At 36.6% G+C, this 15,013-nt stretch overlaps 2 non-coding genes across 2 annotated transcripts; both read right to left on the minus strand.

The window, feature by feature from the left end:
* Positions 1–2,819: 2,819 nt before the first annotated feature.
* On the minus strand, positions 2,820–2,926 carry LOC121205328 (small nucleolar RNA R71). Its single transcript, XR_005900410.1, has one exon. It is a non-coding gene; the product is annotated as a small nucleolar RNA R71 (small nucleolar RNA).
* A 10,875-nt stretch (positions 2,927–13,801) lies between these two features.
* On the minus strand, positions 13,802–13,908 carry LOC121205823 (small nucleolar RNA R71). Its single transcript, XR_005900896.1, has one exon. It is a non-coding gene; the product is annotated as a small nucleolar RNA R71 (small nucleolar RNA).
* Between the last annotated feature and the right edge of the window lie 1,105 nt (positions 13,909–15,013).

Consider the following 15,013-nt stretch of genomic DNA (forward strand, 5'->3'; position numbering starts at 1 on the left):
TCGACCAGAAGAGAAAATAATTTCTTGAATTGAAGCAGGGCCATATGTCAATTACAGAATATGAACGAGAGTTTGTACGACTCAGTAAATATGCTCGTGAATGTGTATCGTCTAAAGCTATTATGTGTAAACGATTCGAGGATTAATTAAATGAAGAAATCAAAGTGTTGGTGGGAATTCTTGAGCTAAAAGAGTTTGTTGTTCTGGTTAATCGAGCCAGTAAGGTCGAAGATCTAGGTAAAGAGAAAAGAAAGCTAACCTTGAGTTTTGAGAGTCTAGAGAAATATTTATAGGTAAATCACATCAATCAATATCAAAGAAATTTAAAGAAAATCACCCTCGTTTTACAGCTTCTGTGGGAATTTCTATCAAAGACAGAAATACGAGATAATCAGATTCAAAGGCTCAGGCAACATCTGTGGCTAGTGTAGGAAGTGTTAGAAATGTTGCATTTGAATGTAAACATTGTAATAAGCGACATTTCAGGGAATACAGTTTAGTGAGCGGAGTTTGTTTTAAATGTGGATCTATGGTTCATTTTCTCCGTGATTGTCCAGAAAAGTTCACAACTGAAAGAGAACAACTAGTGAAAACAAGTAATACGGCTCCCAGAGGGAGACCACTAAGAAACACTAAAAATACGAGTGGTAATCAAAGTGCTACGAGAAATTCTACTGTGAGATTCGAGGCAAAGGCACCTGCCAAATCGTATGTTATACATGCACGAGAGGAAGCATCATCACCAGATATTATCACGGTACTTGATAAACCATAAATTATACATATTTTTACTCCATGTTTAATGCATTTTATGAATGATTTCTCATTAGAATTAGTGAATTCGATGCTCCTAATGCTTTAATTTCATGTTTTATACTTAGGAGAGCATAGGAGAGTGAAAGGAACGAGAAACGGGCTAAAAATGGAGAAAATGGGCCAAAGTACGAAATCAACACGGCCTGGACCTCCTCACATGGGCAGACTACACGACTGTGTCAATTTGGCAGGCTCGAACACGGCCTAAAGTAATCGAACACGGACGTGTGCCACAGGAATGTCCCTGCCGAGCCCAAGTTGAGTCCAATTTGGAAAAGGCCAATTTTGAGAGTTTCTAGGCATTCCAAAGCCTATAAATACGTACTAGAGGAGGAGGAAAAGGGGGACGGAGAAGAGGGGTAAGGAATTACTCTAAGGAAGCCGATTGATCCATCTCAGAAGCCGGATTCATCATCAAGACTAAAGATCTCTCCTCAATTTCCGTTCAGGAGTTTTGGGTTTTCTTTATGTTTTGTATTCTTTATTCTTCTGAGATGTTTGCTTATTTAGTTATGAACTAAATCCCCTAAATACCTAAGGGGAATGAACCCTAAGACAAATCTTGTTATTATTTTCTGAATCGTATGATAAATATTTAACTTATTCTTAATTATGTGTACTTAATTCTTGTTTTGATATCCCAGGATACTAATTCAAGACACACTCTTATTCAGAGGAGGAATAGACCCTGTCTAAGAGTACATTTTCCATAATTAAGCGGAGTTAATTGCGCACCTAGAAATAGGGTGACAAGATTCTGCCGGGTTAGGGTGAAACCTAATAAGGGGATCCATAGATTGAGTTAATGCAACCCCAGAGTGTTAATTAGAGAAAAGTCTCGGTTATTCAATCTAGGGATTAGACGTTATTAGTCTTGAATAGGGATAATAACGTAACTTAGGGATCTCTAAAGAATAAGTTGAATGAATAAATCGGCCGATTCGGAGCCAGAATAACAAGTAAAGTCTAGGTGGATTTTTCCTTAGGTATTGTCTCAAGTCAATCAATTTTCCCAAAAGCAATTCCCCAATTCTTTTCTCTGTGTGTTCTTAGTTTAAATAATTAGTTAATTAAAACAAACCCCTTTTATTCTTATGCTGGATAATAAAAAGATAGTTATTACTAGTACTTTTGGTTCCCTTGCGTACGATTTCCCAGTCTTGCCGTTACTATACTATTATTCGATAAGTGCGCTTGCCTTTTCATCATGATAATAGTTAGTCTAGGTCTGATCTTCATTATAAATTTTTATTACTTGTTACGAATCACTGCGATCAAGTTTTTGGTGCCGTTGCCGGGGAACTGAAATATTAGGAATACTAAATTTTTATTACTTTAGCCATTTATTTTTCTTGCAATTTAATTTAATTTAATTTAATTTTACTATTTATTAATTTAATTTTTCTTTCTCTTGACAGGTTTTTATAGTTTATGACTAGAAGAAACCCGTCAAGACCATTACTCTTTGACGAAGAAATCGATCGTACAATTCACAAAAATCAAAGAGAAATAAGGCAAAGTTTACGCTACATAGAAAACGAAGAAGAAGACAATACTCAACCTCCAAATGACGAAATGGCTGAAAACCAAGACAATTAGCTGCCTCCTGCAATTGCAGCTAATCAAAATCCTGCTCCACGTACTATGTATGACTATGCTAAACCCTCTTTAATAGGAACTAAATCAAGTATAGTTAGACCTGCTATTGCTGCAAATAATTTTGAACTAAAACCTAACACTATTCAGATGATATAGCAGTTTGTTTAGTTTGATGGTTTACAGAATGAAGATCCCAACACTCACTTAGTAAATTTCCTGGAATTTTGTGATACATTCAAAATCAATGGCGTTTCTGATGATGCCATCGTCTTCGGTTATTTCCCTTTTCAGTGAGAAACAAAGCTAAACAGTGGTTAAACTCGTTACCACGTGGGTCTATCACTACTTGGGAGCAAATGACCAAGAAATTTTTACTAAAATATTTTCCGCCGGCTAAAATGACTAAATTACGCAATGATATCTCTTCTTTTGTGCAGATGGACTTAGAAACACTTTACGATGCATGGGAGAGATACAAGGATCTATTGAGAAGGTGCCCTTACCATGGGTTACCTCTATGGTTGTAATTTCAAACGTTCTACAATGGTGTGAATCCCTTGACAAGAAAATTGATTGATGCAGCTACTGGCGGAACCATAAACATTAAAACACTGAAAGATGCCTACGAATTCATAGAGGAGATGTCACTGAACAACTATCAGTGGCAAGTCATGAGGACTAAGCCAACAAAAATAGCCGAAGTTTATAACATCGATTCAGTCACCATGCTCTCTAATCAGGTAGAACTTCTCAATAAAAAGATTGATAGTTTTCTTGGTTCTACGTAGGTACATCCTGTAATAAGGTGTGACTCAAGCGGAAGAGGTATGCATACAGAATACCAATCCTTCAATCCTACAACTGAAGAAGAACAAGTCAACTATATGGGTAACAATAACTTTCGATCTCAAAATAACCCATACAGTAATACCTATAATGCAGGTTGAAGGAACCACCCAAATTTTTCCTGGGGAGGTCAAGGGAATCAAAAGCCACAAAATCCTCAGGGTTTTCAACAGCCACCTTATCAACAAGAGAAGAAGCAGAACCTTGAAGAGATGCTTTCAAAATTCATCTCAATGTCAGAAACCCGTTTCCAAAATACCGAGATAACACTTAAGAATCAACAAGCATTGATCCAAGGACTCGAAACTCAAATAGGCCAGCTATCCAAACTAATCTCCGAGCGACCACAAGGTAGCTTACCAAGTAATACGGAACCTAATCTGAGGGAACAGCTCAATGCAATTAGTGCCCAAGTTAAGGAAGGATTCATTGCACCTGAGCCAGAATTACAGCAAGACAACGCGATGAACAAAGGTCGAGAAGAGGTAAACGATGATGATCCTGAACAAGTAAGTACGAATTATGAACCTCGTGTGCCATATCCTAAAGCGATGATGAAAGACAGGACAAAAGAACAATTCGGTAAGTTTGTCAAACTCTTAAAGAAATTACATATTAACTTACCCTTTATTGAAGTTCTTTCACAGATGGCCAACTCAACAAAATTCTTAAAGGAACTTCTGGCTAATAACAGGAAATTAGACACTACATCGCATGTGGAACTCAATGCAGTCTGCTCATCTATTCTGAAGAATAAGCTATCTAACAAATTGAAAGATCCAGGGAGTTTTACAATTCCTTGCTTAATTGGTAGTTTACCTGTGAATAATGCTTTAGTTGATCTAGGGGCAAGTATAAATGTTATGCCATATAAAATGTTTAAACGACTAGGTCTCGGTAAACCCAAACAGACTAGGATGAGCATACAATTGGCTGACAAAACAGTTAGATTTCCTAAGGGTATTATTGAAGATGTTCTCGTTAAAATTGATAAATTTATTTACCCAGTAGACTTTGTCGTCTTATATATGGATGAGGATAACGAGGTACCTTTAATTTTAGGACGATCCTTTTTAGCAACTACCAAGACCATTATTAATGTAGGCACAGGGGAGCTAACACTTTGTGCAGGTGACGACGCAGTAACACTCCAAGCACGTGACTCAGTCGAAACCCCTAAGACTCAGGATAATGCTATAAAACCTGTCGATGATAAAACTAATATTCAATCATCCTTGCAGGAACCTTCTCAAACCAAGACAAGAGAGACAGTGCACTACTATCATGAAAAGAACAAAAATGTCCATGAAGAACGAAGGCTACGAATAGAGGAGCTAGACGAATGGCAAGAACACAAACCGAGAACACATGATAAACCAAAACTACGAGAACACAAGCTCGATACCTCTCCTAATCTATTTTAGGTTGGCGATAATGTCTTATTAGATGCTGTAGATCCTTGCATTGTCACTACCACACCGAATGAGGAAATCCCTTTTACGGTACTCAGTATTTTTCCATTCGGTACGGTGGAGGTGAGTCACCCCAAGTTCGGCACTTTCAAGGTAAACAACACCCCGATTAAAACCCTATTTTGATAGCAGGAATGAGGAATATAAATTCCTCGAACCACCCTGACCATTCACTAGAGAGGTAAGTCGAGCTTAGGCTATAAATAAGCACTTCTCGAGAGGCAACCAGAGCACTAACATATTTTGATTTCTTTATTTTTAATTCCTAACACTTTAAATCACTAACTTTATGTTTGAATTGCAAATATTTTCAGCACACATGCCAGGAACACGGGCATGCATAAGGCCGTGGCCAAACAGGGGAAGAGACACGGTCGTGCGAGACAGTCGTGTTAAAGCAGGGCATGATTTCCCCAAAACACGGGTTGTGATAAATCCCCACGGTCGTGCGACATGGCTGTGGGCGAACTTGATAGGTGAACAAGGGTGTGACAGCCCTAAATTGACCCTAGTCGAAAAGTGGTTTCGGGACCACAAAATCGAGTCATAAAAATAATTAACCGTTATATTTGATGCTTATTATATGTATATAGGCATGTGTGAAAATTTCATGTTTGAATTTTGTTAATTGTAAGTGAATTTTGCTAAATAGGACTTGTGTGAGAAAATTTAGAAATGTGCTAGGCAAATGTTAAAGTGACCTATTGATGCATGTTAGAAAATGTTTGTCCTTGCATGTCAAATTACCCAAAACTTAGGATGGTGAACGGCCATGCTATGGGTTAAAATGTATTATAAACATTTTATGTTAGTGTTTTATGTTAGGAATAATAAAATAAAGAACATGGGTAATAAAATAATAGTGGTTAGTAGGAGGAGAAACAAAAAAAATTAGCTAGGTTGCTCCTCCATTACCGTGAATTGAAAGAAGAAAACAAAGAAAAAAAATGTTCATCTTTTAACATCCTTGGCCGAAAATGCTAAGAAGAAGGGGGAAGGGGAAGTAAAATATTCGGCCACTCCTTCTAGTCTTGAATAAGGTATGTAATTCATGGTAGCCTTTGGAATTGTTGAATGTATTAAGCTAGTTACTAAGTCCCTTAGTTAGCCCATGTTCAAATTTTGAATCTTGTTGGTAACATGAGCAATCGATCATGAGAAAATGTTCAAGAAATGGTTGTTGTTCATGTTATTTGGATGAGAAATGGTGAGTTTTGTTGTTTCATGTTAAAGTTAGGTGAATGATGATAGATGAGTGTTTGAACTATAAAAAGAATAATAGGTGAGCATTAGATACTAAGGGAAAAGAATCGGCTACCTTGTTATGAGCTAGGGCCGATTGTGGGTTTGGTTTTGTTTGAATATTACATGCTTGGTAGAATGGTGGATGAAAGTGCCGAATGTGGTCTTTGGTTTGGGCATAAGGGATAATAGTATGAATAGGTTTCGGCTTTAGTAGTACCTATGTAATTATAATTAGTTCATTTGATGGTTTGGCATGAGGTGATATGTAAAAGTTTAAAGGTAGCTTAAGTTAATTGATTATATGTGTGTATGCTATTAGAAATTCAAGGAATTCTCGGCAAAAATGTGGGTAGGGGTTAAGTCATGGGAACTTGGGGGTATTCATATGTGGACCTTAAGATTTTGTACACTATGACTATGTGAGTTAGGTGTTAAATAACTTAATCATGTGTATGCATGACCAAGTATAATCGGCCACATGAGTAAAGAAATGGGTTAATTGATATGTGGTAAATGTTAAGTGTTAAACGAAATGGAAATGATATCATATTGGAATATGTATACTCGACCACATGAATGCATACATAGATTGGTGTTGCATGTATTCGGCTATAGGTAAGCATATTGATGATTCTATCTTGACTTAGATAATCGGCTAAAGGAGAATATTAGCTAATATGTTGAATTTGATTCATGATTTCATGCATATGACTCTAATGTCCAATATATATATGGACTAAGTACCTTGAATTTCTCTCGATGTTCAAGATGATTAAATCAATTTATTTGTTAAATTAAGCTCAAGAGCGAAGGGGAACTAAATCCGATAAAGGGAAGGAAAAAGTAATTGAATAGCCGTTGAAGTCGTTCGACAGCATCCGAGGTAAGTTTTCGAGTAATGGAACTTAGTTTATGATTTGATTAAGTCATGACATATAGCATAACAAATAAACGGAGATATAATGATTCAACTTGAATTATATATTGAGGTGACTAGTTTATACTTGTGACGGGTAGCCGAAAATGGTAATGCTTGATAAGTGACTTGTGTTTGAATTCTAGTTATGAAAATGAAATATAGATGCGTCATGATTTATTGATATGTGCATGAATATCCGGATGATAACCGGGCTAAGTCTCGCAGGCATTTGTGCTAGTGACTAATTCCGGGCTAAGTCCCGAAGGCATTTGTGCGAGTTACTATATCCGGGCTAAGTCCCGAAGGCATTTGTGCGAGTTACTATATCCGGGCTAGGTCCCGAAGGCATTTATGGGAGTTACTATAACCGGGCTAAGTCCCGAAGGCATTTGAGCGAGTAGCTATATCCGGCTAAATCCCGAAGGTACTTGGTTTGGGAATGAGCGATCTTGCTGTAAAAATTTCAATTAATACGCTCGTAAAATCCCAATGATGAGGTATGTTTTGTATATGCATTGGAATAATTGATTCCTTTTAAATAGTATTCGCTCAATCGATTAACAAGCTTCCGGCCTTTAGTCAAGTTAATACCTTATGTATGAATATAAGGGTTGGAAATGTGAAGTAGATATGATTTTGAGAATATGTGTATATGAAACTATTCGTTTAGCCATATGAATGCTGTACTTCAGTTGTGCATGATTTCATTACTCAAAACTTACTAAGCATTAAATGCTTATTCCGTTTCTTTGATTCTCTGTTTTATAGATTTTGGTTCGTCAGCTATCGGACTCGGGAGTGTCAAAGTCGAAGTCATCCACACTATCAAAGCCCTTTTGGTACTCTTTTAGTTGAACTCTGAAAATGGCATGTATAGGACTGCCCTTTTGTTGTTAGTCAAGTACCTTCGGTAATGTATATATTTGGATAGCCATGTGAAAATGGCTTATATATATTTTGACCATAGCGTTATAATCATTTTGTATGTTGTTCATTGAGTGGTATGGAAATGTTGGTAACGATTAGCCATTGGAATGGTTAATCACGATAATTTTGGTGCTATGTTTGACAAAACTCTAGTTGATCCATGGAAAATCATGAAATAGGTATAGTCTACCTTAAAAACAGATGCTGACAGCAGCAGTGATGTGAATTTGAAAATCACTAAAAATAGTAGGAATGGAATTAAATAGCAAATAAATTATGTAATCGAACCTTGATGAGTATATATTCATATGGAAGAAATGAAACGATCATATGAGCCGTATTTTAAGGGATGTTTAAGTTTTCGTAAAATAGGGCCAGAGCGATTTCTGGATCCCCTGTTCTGACTTTGGAAATTCACTATAAATTAACCAGAGATAATTAGAAGTTATGCCCTATATGTACAGATTCCTTTTCGAGTCTAGTTTCTTCAGAAATAAACGGTATAAGTATTGAAGCCCTGTACAGGAAGATATCTAAGTCGTAATACATGAAGGTCAGAGTAGTCGAACCCTGTAACAGGGGAGACTTTAACTAATAACCTGTACTAATTGGCTTGACTAAAAATTCTAGACAAAAATTTGTAGAAGGACATATGAGTCTAGTTTCATGAAAAATTTACGGAACCGGTTTTTGAGTTTTTGAACTTGAGATATGATTTTTAAGGTGACAGTGACGCAGTTAGCCAGCTTGTCTGGAAATTTTAAAATGGACTGTGCAAATAAGTGAATTAAGTCTGTTAACACCTCGTGTCCGACTCCGGCAACGGTCTCGGGTACAGGGTGTTACAACAGGCGTGGGAATAAAACAACACGGGCATGCCAGGGACAAGACCCGATTCTGTTTCTTTGACACAGGCGTGCGACACGCCCATGCCATTAAGCCGTGGACAACAATACACGAGCGTGGTATCCTAACACACGGGCGTGTGCTCCGACCGTGCTACTTGAAAAATTGGAATAATTATCTTATTTTATTTTCCTTTATTACATTCTTAAGATTCATTTTTTTTCCTTTTTAAGAAAAAAAAAACAACGGCTTACCTTTAGAATCTAGCTTGCCATCCAAAGTATCTCTAATGCTCGATCTCGCCAATCCAAGGATATCATCCATTCTTAATACAGGAAGTTTCACTTCTCTCCCTATCTTATTTTTATACTCTAACATCTATCTTTCTACATTGAGGGCAATGTACATCTTAAGTGTGGGGGGGTATTTATTTCATTATCAGAAAAATCCCTGAATAGTCATCTTGTTCTCTTGAAAAACTCTCATATCATATTTAGGATAAATTTTAATTGATTTATGATTTTGATTGATATATCTTGAATTAAAACATAGGCATTTATGCATTGATTGTTTAAACTTTAAGACAATAGAGAATCAAGCATGATGAGTTGATTTTTAAGAATTCAAAATCTTAGGCTGTTTCCCCAAGTCTAGGTATTACTTTGAATTGGAATTCACGAGTCGAAACATCAAAAAGCAATAATTTTTGTGAGATTTTTGAGCCTTTTGAGCATATATTCATCCTTTCATGCTCACTTTTATTATTGCTTTGAGTGCGTTATATTGAACTGTTATTCTAAAACTTGCTTGATTATGCATGTCTAGACCACACCATTTGATTTGATATATCAAAATGATTAAGGCACTTAGGATTAACCCACTCATGCCATGAAAAGCCTACCTCCATGATTAACCCCTAGTAAACCCCCTTGAGCCCAATTCTTGTATTACCCTTAATATTAACCTTTAACCCATTATGAAATCCCCTAAATTAATCCCTATTTTTGTCGAGATTTGAGTTGAATGGATTTCCTAGCTATGTTTTGTTCTTGATATTTAGTCTATATCATTTAACTTGTTCTTAAAAAAAACACAAAAAACACAACTATGTATGCATATCTGTTATTTTATATTCTGAGAGAAGCTCTGTTGTATGCAAGTGAAGGTTAATTCTTTTTCTAGTTAGGCAATTTTTCAATTCAATCTCAATTCTAACCCTTTCTTTCAGCTTGTGACCACACCCCCTAACCAAACCTCATTACAACCCTCGAAAGACCTTTTGATTGATGTATCATCTTAAATTATAGTGGTGGAGATTTGATTTTCATGCAAGCCTATGGTAATGACTTTTCATTATTGACTATTGAGTGCTTCATTTATTATCCTTAAACACCTCGAGTGATTTGAGTGAATCTGTAGTAAGGATGTGAAACTCTATGATATTCTGAATCAAAGGTAATTACTTAGATGAGGGGAGACACCTATGTTTGCATGAATAAAATACTCAACTTGGAATGATTGAAGCTTTTATGTTCTTTTAGTTAAATTTCCAATGTATGATTACCTATGGATTATTTTGAGATATTATCGATAAGAATTATAAGTTGAGGAGAATTTATTTTGAGTACGATTTGAGAATTTTGCTTGAGGACAAGCAAAAGCTTAAGTGTGGTGGTATTTGATAAACCATAAATTATACATATTTTTACCCCATGTTTAATGCATTTTATGGATGATTTCTCATTAGAATTAGTGAATTTGATGTTCCTAATGCATTAATGTCATGTTTTATACTTCGAAGAGCATAGGAGAGTGAAAGGAATGAGAAACGGGCTAAAAACAGAGAAAATGGACCAAAGTACAAAATCAACATGGCTTGGACCTCCTCACACGGACAGATCGCACGGTCGTGTCAATTTGGTAGGCTCGAACACGGCCTGAAGTAATCGAACACGGGCGTGTGCCACGGGCGTGTCCCTGCCGAACCCAGGTTGAGTCCAATTTGGAAAAGGCCAATTTTGAGGGTTTCTAGGCATTCCAAAGCCTATAAATACGTACTAGAGGTGGAGGAAAAGGGGGACGGAGAAGAGGGGTAAGAAATTACCCTAAGGAAGCCGATTGATCCATCTTAGAAGCCGGATTCATCATCAAGACTGAAGATCTCTCATTAATTTCTCTTCAGGAGTTTTTGGTTTTCTTTATGTTTTGTGTTCTTTATTCTTCTGAGATGTTTTCTTATTTAGTGATGAATTAAATCCCTTAAATACCTAAGGGGAATGAAACCTAAGGCAAATCTTGTTATTATTTTCTGAATCGTATGATAAATATTTAACTTGTTCTTAATTATGTGTTCTTAATTCTTGTTTTGGTATCCCAGGATACTAATTCAAGACATGCTCTTATTCAGAGGAGGAATAGACCCTGTCTAAGAGTACATTTGTCATAATTAAGCGGAGTTGATTGCGCGCCTAGAAATAGGGTGACAAGATTTTACCAGATTAGGGTGAAACCTAATAAGGGGATCAATGGATCGAGTTAATGTAACCCTAAAGTGTTAATTAGAGAAAAGTCTCGGTTATTCAATCTAGGGATTAGACGTTATTAGTCTTTAATAGGGATAATAACATAACTTAGGGATCTCTATGGAACAAGTTGAATGAAAAAATCATCCAATTCGGAGCCAGAATAACAAGTAAAGTCTAGGTGGATTTTTCCTTAGGTATTGTCTCAAGTCAATCGATTTTCCCAAAAGCAATTCCCCAATTATTTTCTCTGTGCGTTCTTAGTTTAAATAATTAGTTAATTAAAAAAACCCCTTTTATTCTTAGGTTAGATAATAAAAAGATAGTTATTACTAGTACTTTTGGTTCCCTTAGGTACGATATATCAGTCTTGCCGTTACTATACTATTATTCGATAGGTGCGCTTGCCTTTTTGTCGTGATAATAGTTAGTCTAGGTCTGATCTTCATTATAAATATTTATTACTTGTTACGAATCACTGCGATCAGTACTTTTTCTCTTTTTGATACTGATATAGTTGCATTGATAGATCCTGGATCAACCCATTTGAAAACCGTAATTTATACATATTTTTACTCCATGCGTAATGCATTTATGGATGGTTTCTCCTTAGATTTGGTGAATTTGATGCTCCTAATCCTTGAATTTCATGTTTTATTCTTAGGAGAGCATAGGAGAGTAAAAAGAGCGAGAAACGGGCCAAAAACAAAGAAAATGGACCCACATGGGAAAACAACACAACCTGGACTTCCTCACACGGGTGTGTCACACGGTTGTGTCAATTTGGCAGGATCGAAGCCTGACTTACATGGGTGGATCATATGCCCGTGCCCATTTAACAGCCTTGAACACAACCTTCATAATCGCACATAGGCGTGTCCCTGCTGAACCCAAGTTTAGTCCAATTCGAAAAAGGCCAATTTTGAGGGCTTTTAGGCATTCCAAAGCCTATTTAAACACTTGAGGAGGCACTTACGAAAGGGGATGCAGAGTAGGAAACAAGGAATTACTCAAGGAAAGTCGATTGATCTATCTCAAGAGCTGGATTCATCATCAAGACTGGAGATCTCCCTTCAAATTCTTTCAGGAGTTTTGGGTTTTCTTATGTTTTTTTATATTTATGCTTATTGAGATGTTTTCTTTCATAACTATGAACTAAACCCCTAAATACCTAAGGGAAATGAAACCTAAGACAAACCTTGTTATTATTATCTGAATTGTATGATAAATATTTGACTTGTTCTTAATTATGTGTTCTTAGTTCTTGTTTTGATATTCCAGGATATTGATTCAAGTTAAGCTCTTATCCAGAGGAGGAATAGACCCTGTCGAAGAGTAAATTTGTCATAATTAAGCGGAGTTGATTGTGCGCCTAGAGATAGGGTGACAAGATTTTGCCGGATTAGGGTGAAACCTAATAAGGGAATCCATAGATTAAGTTAATACAATTCTAGGGTGTTAATTAGAAGGAGATTTCAATTACTCAACCTAGGGTTAGACGTTATTAGTCTCAAGAGAGATAATAATATAACTTAGGGATTTCTACGGATCAAGTCAAATGAATAAATCGTCTGATTCAGACTGAAATAACAAAGTGAAGTCTAGGTGGATTTGTCCTTAGGTATTGTTTTAGTCAATTGAATTTTCCCAAGTTTTTCTTTCTGTGCATTCTTAGTTAGCAATTTGTTTAGACAATCAAACCTCTTAAATATTAGGGTAGATAATAAAAAGGAAGTAAATACTAGTACTCGTAGTTCCTTTGGGTTCGAAAATCTGGTCTTGCTAAACTATACTACTGTTCAATAGGCACACTTGCCTTAATCGTGATAATAAGTTAGTCTCAAGAACGTTTCATTTATAAATTTTTAAAACCTGTTACGAATATCACGCATGATGTTTTTGGCGCCGTTGCCGGGGAACTAGGATATTAGGAAAACTCGATTTTTATTACTTTAGCCACTTTACTTTTATTACAATTTAAAATTTTATTTTCTTCTCTAATTTTTATCTTATTTCCTTCTGACAGGTTTTTCTAGTTTATGACCAGAAGAAACCCATCAAGACCATTACTTTTTGACCGTGAGATCGACCGAATAGTTTGCAAAAATCGGAGAGAAATAAGGCAAAGTCTAAGATACACAAAGGATGAGCAAGAGGATAACACTTCAACCACAACCGAGGAGATGGTTGAAAACCAAGAAAATCTGCTACCTCCTGCGATTGCTGTTAATCAGAATCGTGCTCCGCGCACTATGTATGATTATGCTAAACCTTCTTTAATAGGAACTGAATCGAGTATAGTTAGACCGGCTGTAGCTACAAATACTTTTGAACTGAAACCTAACACAATAATGATACAATAGTTTGTTTAGTTTGATGGTTTGCAGGACGAGGATCCCAACGCTCACTTGGCAAACTTTTTGGAACTATGTGATAGATTTAAAATTAATGGCGTTTCTGATGACGCCATTCGCCTTCAGTTGTTTCCCTTTTCGTTAAGGAATAAGGCAAAACTTTGGTTGAACTCGTTGCCACGGTGGTCAATCATTACTTGGGAACAAATGACTAAAAAGTTTTTATTAAAATATTTCTCGCCGGCTAAAACGGCTAAATTACGTAATGATATCTCTTCCTTTGTACAGATGGATTTAGAAACACTCTACGATGCATGAGAGAGATACAAGGACCTCTTGAGAAGGTGCCCTCACCATGGGTTACCGCTTTCGCTACAGGTTCAAACGTTTCATAATGGCCTGAATCCTTTGACTTAGCAGATGATGGATGCAGCCGCTGGAGGAACTATCAATAATAAGACACCTGAGGCGGCTTTTGAATTTATTGAGGATATGTCACTAAATAACTATCAATGGCAAGTTATGAGAACAAAGCCGGCAATAGCAGCTGGTGTTTTCAACCTTGACGCGGTTACTATGCTATCTAACCAAGTAGAACTCTTAAAAAAAAGATTGACGGTTTGTGTGGTTCTAGTCAGGTACATCCTTTGCTGAGGTGCGATTTGAATGGAGGAAGAGCACGTATAGAATATCAACCTTTCAATCCTAGCATCGAGGAGGAACAAGTCCAATATATGGGTAACAATAACTCTAGACCCCAAAATAACTCGTATAGTAACACTTATAATGCAGGTTGGAGGAACCATCCCAATTTTTTGTGGGGTGGTCAAGGAAATCAAAGGCCACAACATCCTCCGAGTTTTCAACAACCACCATACCAGTAAGAAAAGAAGTCATTGCTCCTTTGGCACAACTCGATTCATTTAGTAGATTTTTTTTTAGGCTTTATAGACCGGTCCTGAGGTCTTATCCGTTGAGTTAGTCTGTCCTTCGTTTGTTGTACTTGGAGCTAGCTTCTTTCCATGGGTCTTACCTTAGGTAGACTTATCTAAACAAATACATGCATGGCAGTTAAACAAGAGCTAAGAGTGAGATTCCTTCAGTTGCGTACTCGAGAGTATTAGTGACATAATGGCTCACAAACTTGAGGAGATGTTAACAAAATTCATCTCGGTGTCAAAAACTCGTTTCCAGAATACCGAGACAGTTATTAAGAATCAACAAGCGACAATCCAAGGGCTTGAAACTCAGATAGGTCAGTATATCTGAAAGACCACTAGGAAGTCTACTTATTAACACTGAACTCAACCCAAAAGAGCACGTGAAAGCAGTTACACTAAGGAGTGGGAAAGTGTTAGCTAAATCTGAAAAAAAGCTACCATAAGAAGCTGACAGAAAGGAGGTCGAACCCAAAAACAATGACAACCTAATTCCGAAAGAATATAAACCACCAATCCCATACCTGGT

The sequence above is a fragment of the Gossypium hirsutum genome, chromosome A08, assembly GCF_007990345.1.
Source record: "Gossypium hirsutum isolate 1008001.06 chromosome A08, Gossypium_hirsutum_v2.1, whole genome shotgun sequence".
Lineage (NCBI taxonomy): Eukaryota > Viridiplantae > Streptophyta > Magnoliopsida > Malvales > Malvaceae > Gossypium > Gossypium hirsutum.